Raw genomic sequence first — 15,216 nt, 5'->3', positions numbered from 1 at the left:
TCTTTTGGTGTTGTACGATTGATAATCATTGTGGTCATTCTACCACTTAAAGTATAAATACTTCGACGAAATGGGTCGTCGAAAGATTGACAGATATTGGAGTCGCTCTATCGACATTAGCAAGCATAGGAGTCTAAAGAGCGACATAAAATTGGCGTAGCGTCATAAAATTGGTGTCAGTAGACCAACGAAAACCATTTTTTTGCAACGAATGTGCTATATCATCGATGTTAACAACCGCCGTAAGACCTATGAGGTGGATTTTTAAAAATATATATTCAAAAATGTCTTTGCCCACATTTTATTTCATCGGTTGTGGTATTCCAATTTATTTGTTTGTTGAGAGAATGGTCTGGTAGTAGAATAATATTATAAATATGTACAAATCTATAATAAAAACTAGCAAGAATTTTGAGATTTGAACAATAAGATTATAATACAATTTTGTAATTATGAAATCTAATGCTTTAAAAAATGAACTAGTAGTGAAAATACTTTTTACAAATATTCTTAGAACACTAAATAGTGATTAGAACATATTTATTTTATCTACTTACCCCTCTGCATATAATCTGATATTATTTTATCTAAAATATTTGTACATTAATAAGTTCCGTTACATATAGTGATATAATATGTTGCATGGATACTATTGATGTCTTCAAATGGAGGATTTACACCAAATGTTCCAAGAGGAGACATATTCAGAGATGCCACACCCCCATAAGAAGACTAACCTAGATGAAGGAGTCTGCCAATGACTTAGGCACTCCCAGTTATAAAAAGTAACTACATGCCTAGCTAAATCACTTTGCGGAGAAACCATCCCTTGGATCATCAGCCTAACTGTTATTGACAACCAGTTGATTTGATATACAAATGGGAAACTTGTCACATCATTTTGGAACCCACCTTGGATATATACTACAATTCCTTGTGGAAAAGGTTAACCTCATTGAAGAGTGGAGGTAGTAATTCCCATTGGATTATAAAGAGGTGATGAAAAGATAGTGGGTACTCGACAAACTATTCAGAGCAAGGAGAACATCAAATTATCTAATAAAATACTAACAGTTATTTACAATATTATTGTATCTCTCCTAAGTAAACTATATGGAGCATAAAATTCCATGAACTTCAAGTAATCATAGGTGCCACTAATATACACAATAACCAAATCACACACAATATTCAACTGAACAACCATTCATCACATTTCTCTAAAACCAACCATATCAAGGTCCAAGTAGATATCACTTGTTACGCATCGAGACTTTTACATGGCCTCTTGCTATATATTATTTGTGTGATCAAAATTTTTCTAGCCATGTGTAGGTAGTGGAAAACAAGTGACCCCATTATACATATACAATTCCAATGCACAAGTATCAAATCCACCATCACAAGGTATCTAAACAAATTCTAGTTTTTCTATATCCATTATTTTTCTATGCTTCAACTCAATGTATGAAAAATAAAGTGATGCATATAGTGAGAAGGGTATGTGATTGGCACATCACAGAAAAGGGGACATCTGTTAGAATCTTCAGATCCATAAAACCTACTCATTTACTCCCTAGATGTATACTAGAAAAACTACCTCTACAATAGGTTGTGTATAACACATTGGTACATGGAGTTGGAGTAGCCTTAACCTGAGACAATAATTTACCTCAGACCCTATTACCCTTCTATGTGGGATCATATAATTTAAAGACAATAAGGAATAAATAAAAACACAAGAGACCCTAGGATCTTTCGATTTGGGAAATAAAGGCTACAAAGGCATCACCCACTAGACATCATCAATTAGCACAAAAAAGTCTACAAATATAGGTGGCCACCAAAATGAGGTTTGGTCGGAAGAGGAGCTTCATATGAGTGTAATATCTTATGGTCAAGTAATTTTCAAAATGGGAGGTGGATCTACGCATAAAAAGGACAAGCCATAAAATGATCACCTTGAAAAAGAAAGGGTGGAAAAAGAGGCTACAACCAAAGAAATAATTGAAAAGGAAATATTAGAGAAATAGGTTAAAGAATTAAGGCTTCAGAAGGAACAAGATGAATATAAAATAAAAAGGCTAAAGCACCTAGGCTTTAGAAATAATAAGTAAAAAAGAAGAAGTAAGAGGAAAAGGAAATGAAGAAGGAGAAGCAATAACAAGGAAAAATAATAAAAGAATAAGAAGAAAAGTTGAAATGAGAAGAAGAAGAGAGACTTAAAAGGGAAGAGGAAAATAATAAGAAATGGGAAGAGCCACAAGATATATACCCAATGGACATTGGGCCATCAAATATTCCATCATCACTCCAAAAACGTCCTTAACAGAAGGCCATATTCCACATGGAGAGGTTGGAATAGGTGAATTTGTCCCTTCTAAATGGAATAAAATCTCTAGCTCAGATTCATTTGTTTCTGATAAAATAAGAGGGAAACTTGTTAGAAAATCCTAGAATAAGTTAAAATTACAATGAGTGTAAATTCTTACATTAACTATAGAGACCCCACTTGTGGCACATATTGGAGGAGACACTATAGTTATGGCCTCAACTAAAGTAGAATTTTTATAATTTGTAGATCAAAACATTAAAAGCATGGCTCAAGAAATTGAAGAGCGGAAGGACATGAATCTATGACCTAGAATAAGAGTAAAATTCTACAAGGCCGATATGAATAGTATCACTAAGTTCTGATATTTAAATTTTTGAGTTTCAAATGGAACTAAGGACAACACTATGACAACTAAATACTAGCATAAAAGAGTTCCTAGACTTATCTATGAAATTGCTTGCATTCTTGGATACAAACAAGGACAAAAAGGTCAACTACAAGAGTCTTGTTGATAATGAATGAATTGAATAAATGGTGAGAGGAAGATCAAAACATGCCTCCACTCCTACTAAAATGATAAAGGAAAAATATATTAATTTTGTAACACTAGCTAACTACCAGATAATAGGCACAATGCTAAATTAATGTCATGTAACATGCATCTTATTTCTATCCAAAGAACTTTAAAGATACTTCAAGGTGGTTATCTGGTTGGAGGAAAACTAAGAGAACTTCATTGAATCACTATATAGTTCATCATAGATTTGATAGCTCAGAGATCCTTGAGAATTGAATCCTCGAAGAAAATTAAAAGGAATTGAAAAGGTAATTTAGTTTGGTGCACCAGGTGGTGATTTTCCTTGTGTGATAGATAAAATATAACGAACAAGAGTAGTGCAAAGGGGGTTGTGTTAGACCTGTAAGGTAACCTTCAAAACTCTTACAACTGGGTTATAAAATATTAATATTATATCATGATACTCTTGTAGAACTCACGGAAATAATTTGATTCTTATTAGCCTCGATGATCAATTTGAATTCATTCTTCAAACTAGGGCTAAGAATGTAAGAATTTATTTTTTCCACCCCCTCTGTAAAATCTAGAAAACTTCCTTGATATGGCTTAATCTTAGAGCCCACCTCTAAATGGATTTTACATCAATTGTATGCTAATATCTAATTTACAAAAGAAAAACATTTGATTGATTTCTTAACTCTAATCAAAGATATCATTGGAAGACCCATTAGCATCAATCATCAATTCCCATTATAGATTTATTTTGGATTGGATCTCTAATAATTGGGTAGAATATAAGCCTATTTACACTTTGTACTGCGGAAAATGTTAAAGGCGGGACGATATGAATCTAATCTTTAGATCTAGGCCTTATTTCATGGGCTTCAGGGGAATGTTTCTCACCCATTCGATTCTAGTTTTCAATCCTAACATGGAAATTTATTTTGTGCATATTTAGATTAGATTGCAACATATTCCACTTATTTGTTGGGGTGATGGCATTTTTTAAGCCATTGGAGAGAAGTTTGGCCACTATATTACTTTCTCATAGATCAACGAGAATATCTTCTCTTATGCCGAAATTTGTGTCTAAATGGGTTTTGAAAAAGGACTCCCAAAGGTAATTCAACTTCACTTGGAGGGTTGAAGCAATCTGTAGGCCTTGTGTTATGAGTAGGTTCCGTTTAAATGCAATTATTTCCATGAGCATGGGAAATTTGTGAAAATTTGTCTTGATGCTCTAACATATTATCTTCCTTCTATCCCAACTTAATCTTCTCAAAATAATGATGAGCAAGGAGTGTAGAAATAACTTGAAATTTTCAATTTCTAATGAATTTAGTCTGAAATTAATAGACACAAATATCTTCTGCTAAATTATGTGGAAGGAAAACTGACAATAGAAACACATGCAATCATTCAATCACAATGAACACAGTCTTTTTTACTGGGGAACCCAACTGGGAAAATCCCCTCCTCTATTTATATTATATCAAAGGGAAACAATGATCTATTACAATGACAACTTCAATCATTGAAGCTTAATCTGCATTGCAAATTGATCTACTTATGTGTCTGCAATCACTCTACTTTCACTTGCTATGCCTGCACTCATTCTGCCTACACTCATGCTGCTTGCACTCACTCCTATTTCCTTGTGCAATTATGAGGAAATTAACTCATCTTCTACACGCAAACCCCTTTATACATTCAACAGTATACAACAATAAATACAATTATGGCTTTTCCCTCCACTCAACTAGGAAATTTGAATTGCACACATGACTAGGGTTATTTTTAGTAAATTGACTAGTTAACTGAGAGAGAAGTGAGCTAAAAATAGTTATAACTACTCAACTAAACTCGTATTGACTCTATTCTAGACTAGAGCTCAAATAAATGAGTTTCACTAAATACAACTCCATTAGATTGCTAGATCTTAGCAATCAACCCATACACAACTCTACTTCTCATCCACAAACTTGAATTAACTGACTTAACTGAGTGACTTGGCCATGTCACTCATGCTAAAAACAACTCAAGTCATACTCCTGAAGTGGAAATTCGAGTTTCTCCATTTGAATAAGGCACATGTCAAATGAAGCCTTTTCTTGTTGCAATTTAACACTCCTTCTTAGCAATAAAAAGATAATTGGAAGAGCCCTAGCCACCTGGGTTTGTCTTCAACTCTACCAAGTTCTCTACTAATGTAACTACTCCCTCTGAACTAGAATACTTTTCTTCTTTGCTATGTGAAATATAATCTAAAGACCTATTCTTTCCCACAATTCTCTATGAGTCCATCACCTCTTTATTTTATACACAACCTGCCTTGTTGCTCAAGGATGATCCCTCTGAAACCATGCATCTAAAGCTCCACAATATGCCAATATCAATGATCACAACTCCTTTTTGTGTCACAAAACATTGGATCAATGATCTTCCCACTAGAATCCTTCCAGCTCCATTCATAAGTTTGCACATAGGGCCTTCTATATTTTCCCTGAACTAGGGCTCTACCAATTTTACTCCTAATAATCCACGGATCCTTTCATTTGTACTGTACTTGAGGTCTTCAACCTGTTGCATACAAAAATTCTATTGAAAACGGCAACAAGAAATGCTAAAAATAGAAGTGCTAAAAATAGCACTGCTATAAATAGCAGTTCGAGTACCAGTGTTGGACATAGCAACAAAGAATGAAAAATGGAAGTGCTAAAAATATCTTTGTTATAAATAGCATTTTGGAATGGATTCCACTTTTAGTTAGTCCCTGAACTAGAATTGAGAAGTAAAATTCGAATTTGATCTTAGCAGCTGTTTGTAAAATAATTAATTAATTCATCTTGAGTTAATTGGTGTGTAGAAAATCAAACATGAAGTCTATGTGGGGACATGCAATAGTTTCTCCATTGATTGAGGAATTTATCCATCAGTTAAAGAGATAAAGATGAGTTGTAATTAGTTGGCTCAGTTAACTGAGTCAACTCCAGTTAGATTAATTCAAACAGTTTGTTGAATTAATTGTGAGTTCAGTTAGTTAATGCTTGCATGCATGTAACTGTTGCTCTCTATATAACTGAATATTCTCTCATAAATAACTCATGCATGTCAGTTCAGACAGAGACCCAATTGAGATCACATGGAGGGACAGTGTACTATCAATTGGAGGATTTTTTCCTATAAAGCAAACTCATCCATGCAGAAGGAATTAATCTCCTTCAGGTTTGTGCAGTTATTTCTGAGCCAAGTGAGCAGTGTGAGGTGGGAATTCACACAAGTGGAAGCACTGGACCCCAAGAAAAACTGCACAAGGAAATAGGAGGCTTGGAGGGAAAAGGAGAAGGTTTGGATAAGCCTTTGATTGTCTATGAGCAGCATTGTTTGATTGCAAAGAGAGCAGGATAGCTTGAGAGCTAATTCTTTTTATAACTTGAACATATTTCCACTTGTATGATAATACAAAGATTGGGGTTTTAGGCTGAGGCTTTCCTTGGGTTATTTCTTCTGTGTTATGTGTGATTGATTTCTCATTCTCAATTATATGTGTTCTCATTGATATTGCTCATATTCGATTAATCTTTCGCAAAATTTGTTGTAGAAGTAGATCTTGTATTTTGCTTTAGTATATTGCATAATATGTTGATCTGAAGTGGGAATTTCTGCAAAGTCATTGTTCACAAATATATTTGTGAACAATGCCTAGCTTTCCATATTTTCCATATGTCTATGACATATCAACTGCTATTGTCACTCTTCTTAGGGCTTTCATATCTGCCCACATACAGTCACTCCTTGACTGATCTAGGGCTCCAAAGAACACTGCCCTATTTTTGCAATTTATTCCTCAAATTGCCCAGATATAGGGCTTTTTATATCTACCCTCTTTTCTTTGATTTCTTATACAAATTTATCTCCATGTTGGTCCTTATTTTGTTCACTGCTCTGTCCTCAATCCATAAAATGGCATGATTCCTACACTAAAGAAATTCCTGCACTCGAATTCCTACACCACAAACTTTTTATTCAAAATTTCTCTAAGAGTTGATCAAGAACCTAGTTTCTATGCAGTTTTCAATGGCTTTGATACCATGTAGAAATAACTTGAAATTTGCAGTTGTTAATGAATTCATACTGAAATCAATAGACACAATTCTTTTCTACTAAATTATGCGAAAGGAAAAATGACAATAGAAACACATGCAATCATTCAATCACAATGAACACTGTTTTTTTTACTTGGTAAACCAACTGGGAAAAGCCCCTCCTCTATTTGTATTACATCATATAAGAAAAATGATCTATTACAATGACAAGTTCAATCCTTGAAGCTCAATCTGCACTACAATATTCATGTCCTTTTGTGCCTACAATCATTACGATTGCACTCGTGTTGCTTGCACTCACTCCTATTTCTTTGCAAAATTCTAAGGAAATTAGCTCATATGCTACATGCAAACCCCTTTATACACTCAACAATACAACAATAAATACAATTATCCTTTTCCCTCCACTAAACTAGGCAATTCAAATTGCATGCATGGTTAGGGCTATTTTTAGTAAATTGACTAATTAATTGAGAGCTCAGTGAGTTAACAATAGTTACAACTACTCAACTAAACTCATACTGACTCTATTCTAGACTAGAGCCTAGATGACTGAGTTTCACTAAATATAACTCCACTAGATTGCTAGGTCTTAGTAATCAACCCATGCACAACTCTACTTCTTTCCCACAAACTCAAATTGACTGATTTAACTGAGTGACTTGGCCATGTCACTCCAACTAATTGCAACTCAAGTCATCCTACTAAAGTGGAAATTCAAATTTCTCAATTTGACTAAGGCACAAGTCAAATGAATCCTTTTCTTGCTACAATTTAACAAGGAGCACTAAAACAATTTTAAGGGAAGAAAAAGTAACAATTGTCTAAGAGGTATGATCCAAATCAAGTGCAAACATAGAACATCAATTCACCCATTGAGGAAGAAGTTCTATCGAGGGAAAATAACAAAAAATTTGTTTTAGAAAGGAAGGAAGAGGAAGTGGGAATAGAGGAAGAGGAAGTGGTCAATATTTTTGCTTTTTCTCATTTCTATTTAGATGTTTCAAAAAAACTCCATGTTCCTTCCCCCCTTTAACAAAAAGTAGAAAATATCAAAGAAAGGATTCCTTAAAATTTAGTGCCCAACACTCATTTTCCTCTTGCGGATCTAGTGGGGGTTTGGTCTCACTCAAATACTAGAAATGTTTTGTTTTTGTATAATCTTGTGCAAGAGAATTGTAGGAATTTCCTATTGGACTCAAGAAGCATTACATTTAAGTGTTAGTAGGTTTAGAATTGGATCTGCCCCCTCTATCATTTTATTGGGAGGAGGATGGTATTTTGTCAATTTCTTTTTAGAACCATTCAACTAATTTTACTTGTAGCATTCATTATAATAAACTCCAACTGTGTGTTTTGGCTATAGATTTTTGATTAATACAAATTTCTTATTACAATTAAAAAAATATTCTTATTTAGTTTAATCTTAATTATTTATTATTTTTTTACGACATCTCTTTGACATTTCCTCTCTTTCCTCAATACTCACTTTGGATTTTTACTCTTTATATCCTCACCCTAACACTCTTTTCTAAAATTTCAACTTGGTTTCAAAATATTTTACACAATTTATATCTAGAAAATTAAAGCTCATTATTGATATATTTTGACATAAATCCATCCTCCATGACATTAACTCTCTTCAAATAATATGATACAAATATGAGAGTTACTATATAAAATGTGAAAAGATAAATACCAAGAAATAATTATATCAAATGCCAAAAATCAATTTTGCAACAACATAGGGTCATAAAGGTTATTCCGTTTGGGAATCATTACTCTAAATGGAGTTGGAACAAGAAGAAACAACACAAAACTTGTAGATACCTCTTATATATACATATGTATGCCAACAACATTTTTCTTCCTCCTTTTTGTTCCCTTTTTCTTCCTGCTTCATTAGATTGAACTTTTAGGAAGAAGATGAAATCATAAGATTTAAAAAACAAATTTAATGCATTAACCCTGATGCTATATGTACACACTTCTTCATTTCAAAGGAAAGGAAATTAGATAGAGAGGCATAATTTTCAATAATCATAGCTAACACATGAATGTAATTGAAACCAAAACATAGAAGAACCATAATCAAATTTGAATACTCTTGTTTCTTTACTCCGATTCACAAATTTTAATTTTATTTTAGGTTAGTATAAGAAAAAAACACCAAAAAACTAATGCAATCAATTGGTCATCTTTAAAAATGTTACTCGGTTGGTGTTGTGTACTTTTTTCATACCCCAACTATAATGGAAGGAAATCCTTGCCCATTTCAACAAAGAGACGTGCCTTTTTTTCACTAGCATTAAGAAGAAGACCATTAGTAATGATGATGCCTCACTCATGTTAAAAAAGCATGTTATTTCCTATAGTAAACACTTGGCTATAAATAAGTTACTTTACACTTCTTGTTTCATGCATTTACCTCTTTTGTAAAGAGCCATGCATTTTTTCCTTTGTTAGAGAGAAGGGACATTATCATTTACAACTTTAGAATATTTTCGTATAACAAGTGCATTAATCACTCTATATAGGGGACACTCATTTTGATTCCAACACACATCTCAATTGCTTCCTAAAAATATGAGAGTTAATATATCAAATGTCAAAAAATAAATCCCAAGAAATAATTATATCAAACGCTAAAAACAATTTTTGCAACAACATAGGATCATAAAGGTTACATGAAGGGTGTTATTCCATTTGGGAATCATTACCCTAGATGGTATTGCAATAAAAAAAACACATGTTCACACATAAATGGGTAGCCTCGCACCAAAAACCATTTCTTAATGAAAAATTCGAGTTATCATGGGTGGGCGCAACATCAATGGAAGTGAATCCAATTACAACCACCTTTACGTTTTTGGAAGAAAATGAAATGGTTTGGTTTGTTGAGAAAATTGTTCATCACCTTCAACTATGATTTCTTGCTGCAAGTACTAGTATTCAAAGACACTGCAATGCCAACATCCGTCCTACTTATGCCCACATAAGTGGAGGCTCTATAAATTTTAAGGAGGCTCTGTAAATTTTAAGTATTACAGACAATCATGTTCACAACTCTCACACCTATGTGTGTCTCTTATAGGGCTGCATTAAAAGAAAAACATTTAAATAATGTGTTGCATTAAAAGAATATGTTTGATAATCTAGGCTAGCTTAAGATCCTTCAGGAGCGTTTTACTTATAATTATGGATAGAATGAGGAGTTATTCTCGAGTCATGATGATTTCTTGTATATTTAAATTCACAACTTGTTTTATTCCTTGATAAAGAGCATATGATTTCGCAACAATGTTGGCGGCCTCTTTGCTTGTTCTCAAGATGAATGATCACCCCCGGGGCTCTCTTGGCACCCTTAACTTAGCCATAAATTTAAAGTTAGATTATTATTATTATTATATTTATATTTAATGAAAATAATCTTTCAATATTTGACCATACAACATATAATATAACTAACTAAAAAATGTTTTGGTTTGTAATTTATTTGTTAATAAATTAATTTTCATTTTATCATAATTAATTTGGAAATGTACAAATAAAAAATTTGTAAAATCATCCTTTTACACATAAATATCAAAATTTAAAATGAATTTAGATTAACATACGCATATACATATATGATGATGATAATTAATGTCCATTGAAACTATAACTTGTTTATTAAACTTTTAAAAAGGGAAAGAGGTTACTTGGTTTTTTCTTTTTAAATTTACTTTTATGCTTCAAAATATTTATAGAAGTATTTCAAAATGACTATAGTTTGCATGATTTAAAAGGGTTGGAAGGCTAGTATGTGCAAATATTTTAAGTTGATATCTAATTTGGGTATATATATGGTACTTTAAGAGGAAGTGTTTTTCCTGGTCAACCCTCTTATTATCACAAAGATGATAGAGATTCTTTCATTCCATGGTATCTTTTGAATTGTTTAATGTTGAGTCCCATGGTATCTTGAGAATTGTTCAATGTTTAGTTTCACTATACAAATAGTGATTGTTTGTTCTTCTTTTAGCAATGTTGATTTTCTTCTTTACATTAAATTTGAGAGATACCTTTTTTTTTAGATTATGTTTAACCATCTGGTTGTAATATCTTAATTCTCTTTTATCTCTTACTTCTTTATTATGCCACAAATATTCTTTAAATGTAGATGTAATAATAATAATAAAAAATGGATAGAGTTTAAAGCTATTTTAGGAAGCTCCTTATCATCCATGTTGTTACACATCAATTTGTTACATCCATGCAAATGATTCCAAATCTAGATCTTTCACCATTCGAAGAACTATTGTCATAAATCCCCATGAAATATGGAAGAAACACCTCTCCATGAAGTATAAGAATCATGAATTACACACCTAAAAAACCCTAATTTTGGATATCATCACAAGTACCTAGATCACAACATGTGATGCCACACCTTGCAAAGTGTTGAAGCTGTTGCGACACCCTCCAAAATTTTGGCTTACACTCAAATTTTGGAGCCTTCCTTGGTCTTTTACATTGTTGCTGCAAACACTAGAGCTCATTTTATGATCTTTCTCGCAGTTCTTTGGTCCCTTTTGCATGTTGGGTTAACTGTTGTCTTTTGGCATGTTTGACTGTCATACAATGCTTGCAAGCCTTTTCTCATGGTTTCGAAGGTTGGTCCTTGTTTATATTAGTTGTCCCAACCATGTAAACATCTATCGCATCTATACAAAAATTCTGGAGCATTGTCGCACAAGTGTCGTCACAGTCATCCTAAAGCCTATCTTAAGTGTTGGGATTGTATTTTTTCATGAGGAAATCACATGGAGGGAAATGCTTTGTTTACATGTTTTGATGATCTATGTTTTCATGTCATCAAAGTATGCCAATTGTGTGATCAAAGTCAAGGTTCATCTCAATTCATCACCCATCCCACACTCAGCTATTTTAAGAAAAAATTCCAGAATGAGAAAATTAACTTCATCGGGTCCCAACTGAAATACACATTGCATATTCTTAGCCCTCTAAGCTATGACCTTGCTACTTGGAACTATGAAATGCAAAGTCCCTATCCTCCAGGGTTGTTTCTCTACGCAATTCCTAAGCCCAACTCCCCATCTTGACCTCCAGAATTGCACAGTTGTGTCACCCAATCCACCTTGAACTACGCACTTCACATCTTCAACCCTCAAGATTTTCCCTTATATACTGGAAATGTGCAATGCATAGAAGCCCAAGCCCCCTTGGCAACCAAAAATGCACAAATGCTTCTCCCAATGTCCTTTCCCTCAGCTAGACCTCACTGCCTCCAAAAAATGCGAAATTTTTTCCCTCAGTGGGCACTATGTAAATTTTTCCCTCAGTGGGGATTGAACAAGTTTTTCCCTCAATGGGAAATGCACAAATTTTTCCCTCAGCGGACACTGTGCAAATTTTTCCCTCAGTGAGACCTATGCAAAAATTCCCATAGCTTGGCTTGAGTTGTGCACTACGCAGTCTCAATAATCAAGCTTGACCCTTGGTGTCTTGAACTGCATGATTGCGTAGTTACTGGGCCTTCTCTCCTGACTCGTCACCCAATCCTGGCCCAGTTCATGAATGCAAATGCTCTATCTTAGGCTAGGGGTTTTCAAATTGATGTCGTCTCGTTATGAGTGAGTTGCAGATGCAGGTACTCTCTTACACCATGACAGGATGGTGAAGAAGGATATGCAGAAGGGGAGCATGTAGAAATACATATTTGCAGCTGAAACATGCAAGCTCATCTATAAAATAAAATCAGAGGGACACATGTTTTCAACTACCATCCAAGACTAAATATCATTGAAGACTCCACATCACCAAGCCACGTGGAAGAGAAGAGAAAGTGTATGCAAGAAGACATCTAGCACTCAACAGCAACAATGACTTTACATTTCCACATCACCAAGTAGTCCATTTCAGCAGTTTCATGTCATGTCATGTCATGAGTGGTCATATGCCACATCACTATTGTGGACCATGTATATTAGATTCAAATGTATTGTAAAGTGGAAGTCAAAAGGACACACATGAATATGGAGAGTCATATAAGCTGAAAAATTCATAGGAAGTTTAACAATCATGAGGGTAGTCAAAGAGTCACAAAGGAGAAGCATCACCCCTTGGTTATATATTCCTCCTCATTGTATGAGCAAAGGACTTTTCACCTTGGCTCCTCTCGCAAGGAAATAGAGAGATCAACTAGTTCTTTGAGGAGCAAGGAGTGGCTTCAATGTCCCACTATTGGGGCTAGTAAACATGTAAAGATGTACATTGTAAACATGTGTCTTGGAACTTTTGCTTAATAATAGAAGCCTTTTAAGGCCAACACGTTCTTCATGGATGGACTATGAATGTTTGCAAGACTATTATGTGGACGTTTGTATTTCATGTTCGCTTTTACATGTACTAAGATAGTTGAACTATTTCGGTTATTTTAGTGCTTATCTTATTGAGAATGTGCTATAATGGTTGTTATTGTTGTCCCTTCCTTGTGGAATTTTTTGCGAGATACTAGACAAATATTTCCTTGTTTGTTGGTTGTAACGATAGTCACATCCACTAAGGACTATTCCACTAGATGTTAGACGGAGCCTTCTAGTTCATGTGTGTCTCTTCCTGGGTGGTACTATTACCTCTCACTTATATGCTCACTTTTCTCCCCCCTTTGCAGTAGAAGAAACTTGACGCAGTTGCAACTGCACACTCACAAGGTACACCTCCCTTTCTTTTTGAAGACACCATTGCATCACTCTCTTGTGCTGATAGTTAGAGCCAAGGAATATCTTTAAGGATTTGGAACTGTGCCTTTATATCGGACGGGGCTCCTACACCAAATGGTGTGAGATCTAATTGGGACTTCATATCGGGGAGATCCGCTTGGTTGAAGGATTTATAGCACCATCAAAAAATGGCGCTAGAAGGAGGGCTAGACGACAGGCTGTGTCCATTGAGTCTGGTTTGAAACTCTTATTTAAAATGGCTCTTCCCCAAATCATATTCCCAGGATGCTTTTCTAAATAGATTAATTGTACCATCCCTACGAAATTTATTCATAACCTATCTGAATTTAAGGTCGATGGTGAGGGTGAATCAACTTTCCGTGAACATCTATTTCAAGTTGTCCATATTTTTCTTTCTAAAGGAATATATTGAAAAGTTGTCTTGGCTAGATTACTCACCCTCACATTCAAACGTCATGTTAATCGATAGTGTCATACATTACCCATTGCTTTTATCCATTCATTCGACCAGCTTGTTAAGAAGCTTCATAAAGTCTTCTATAAGTATAACTACCAAGATGTTTGTAGAAGAATCAATATTTTAAGAATGAAGTATGATGAATTAGTAGAGGATTTTTCAGATCGATTCCTTCACCTCTTTTATGAAATTCTTGAAAAACATCTGAACTGGGATTTCTGAAAACAAGAGTTTGAGTGCTTGGTTCTTATCCCTTCATATTTTGAACTTGAACCCCCTGATTTTTCTACTTCCCCAACTATTTCGAATCATGAAACACCTTAAATTTTAGAGGAGGAATTTACTGCCCCTTTTTTTCTTTCTCCTCCTTTTCCAGTCTTGATGTGGGTGCCTCCTTGCGATGGTTGTAAAATTGGGAAATTTGTTAATCAAATCTCTAATCCATCTTCTCATTCTTCTTTAATTTTTCATGATTTTGATTCAATGGAGAAAATTCCATAATGACTCATGAATCCTACAATGATGACTGACTCCTCTGTTTCGCAAGATGTTGTCACCGTTCACAACTCTAGTCTCCATGTTGATCTCGATTTCTGTCATCCTCTATCATCCACATGCCATGACTCTTCGTACCATGATCTTCTCAATCAATCTACTCCACCAACTAGTTTTCCACACGCCCTTGGTTTTCAAGCTGCTAGTCCAAATTGCGAGTAGGTACAAGGTAGTCACATTATATAGGCAAAGGAGCAGAAAGGTGAATATGCTTTCAATGTTTCCTCTCTTTTTCAGAATCTTCCATGTCAAAACAATGCATTTTTGTTCTTTGATAATTCTCAATCTACTAATCTCAATAGAGAATCCAATGCAATCAATTCTCTCAATCATCCCCCATTCTTGGGAAGTAATCATTTCAATGATGATGACTCTATTGGCGTATGTCGTGAAGAATTCCCAAGCACATCATATGATCTTTTGGTTTCTCATGAAGATTTTAATTTAGATCTATAATCTGGTTCGGTCAAAGAAGATGTTCATATCGTAACTTCCTCATC

The sequence above is a fragment of the Pinus tabuliformis genome, chromosome 6 (assembly GCF_031772625.1).
Source record: "Pinus tabuliformis cultivar Carrire ecotype Pingquan chromosome 6, CPIR1, whole genome shotgun sequence".
Taxonomy (NCBI): domain Eukaryota; kingdom Viridiplantae; phylum Streptophyta; class Pinopsida; order Pinales; family Pinaceae; genus Pinus; species Pinus tabuliformis.
This window is presented reverse-complemented; position numbering follows the sequence as displayed.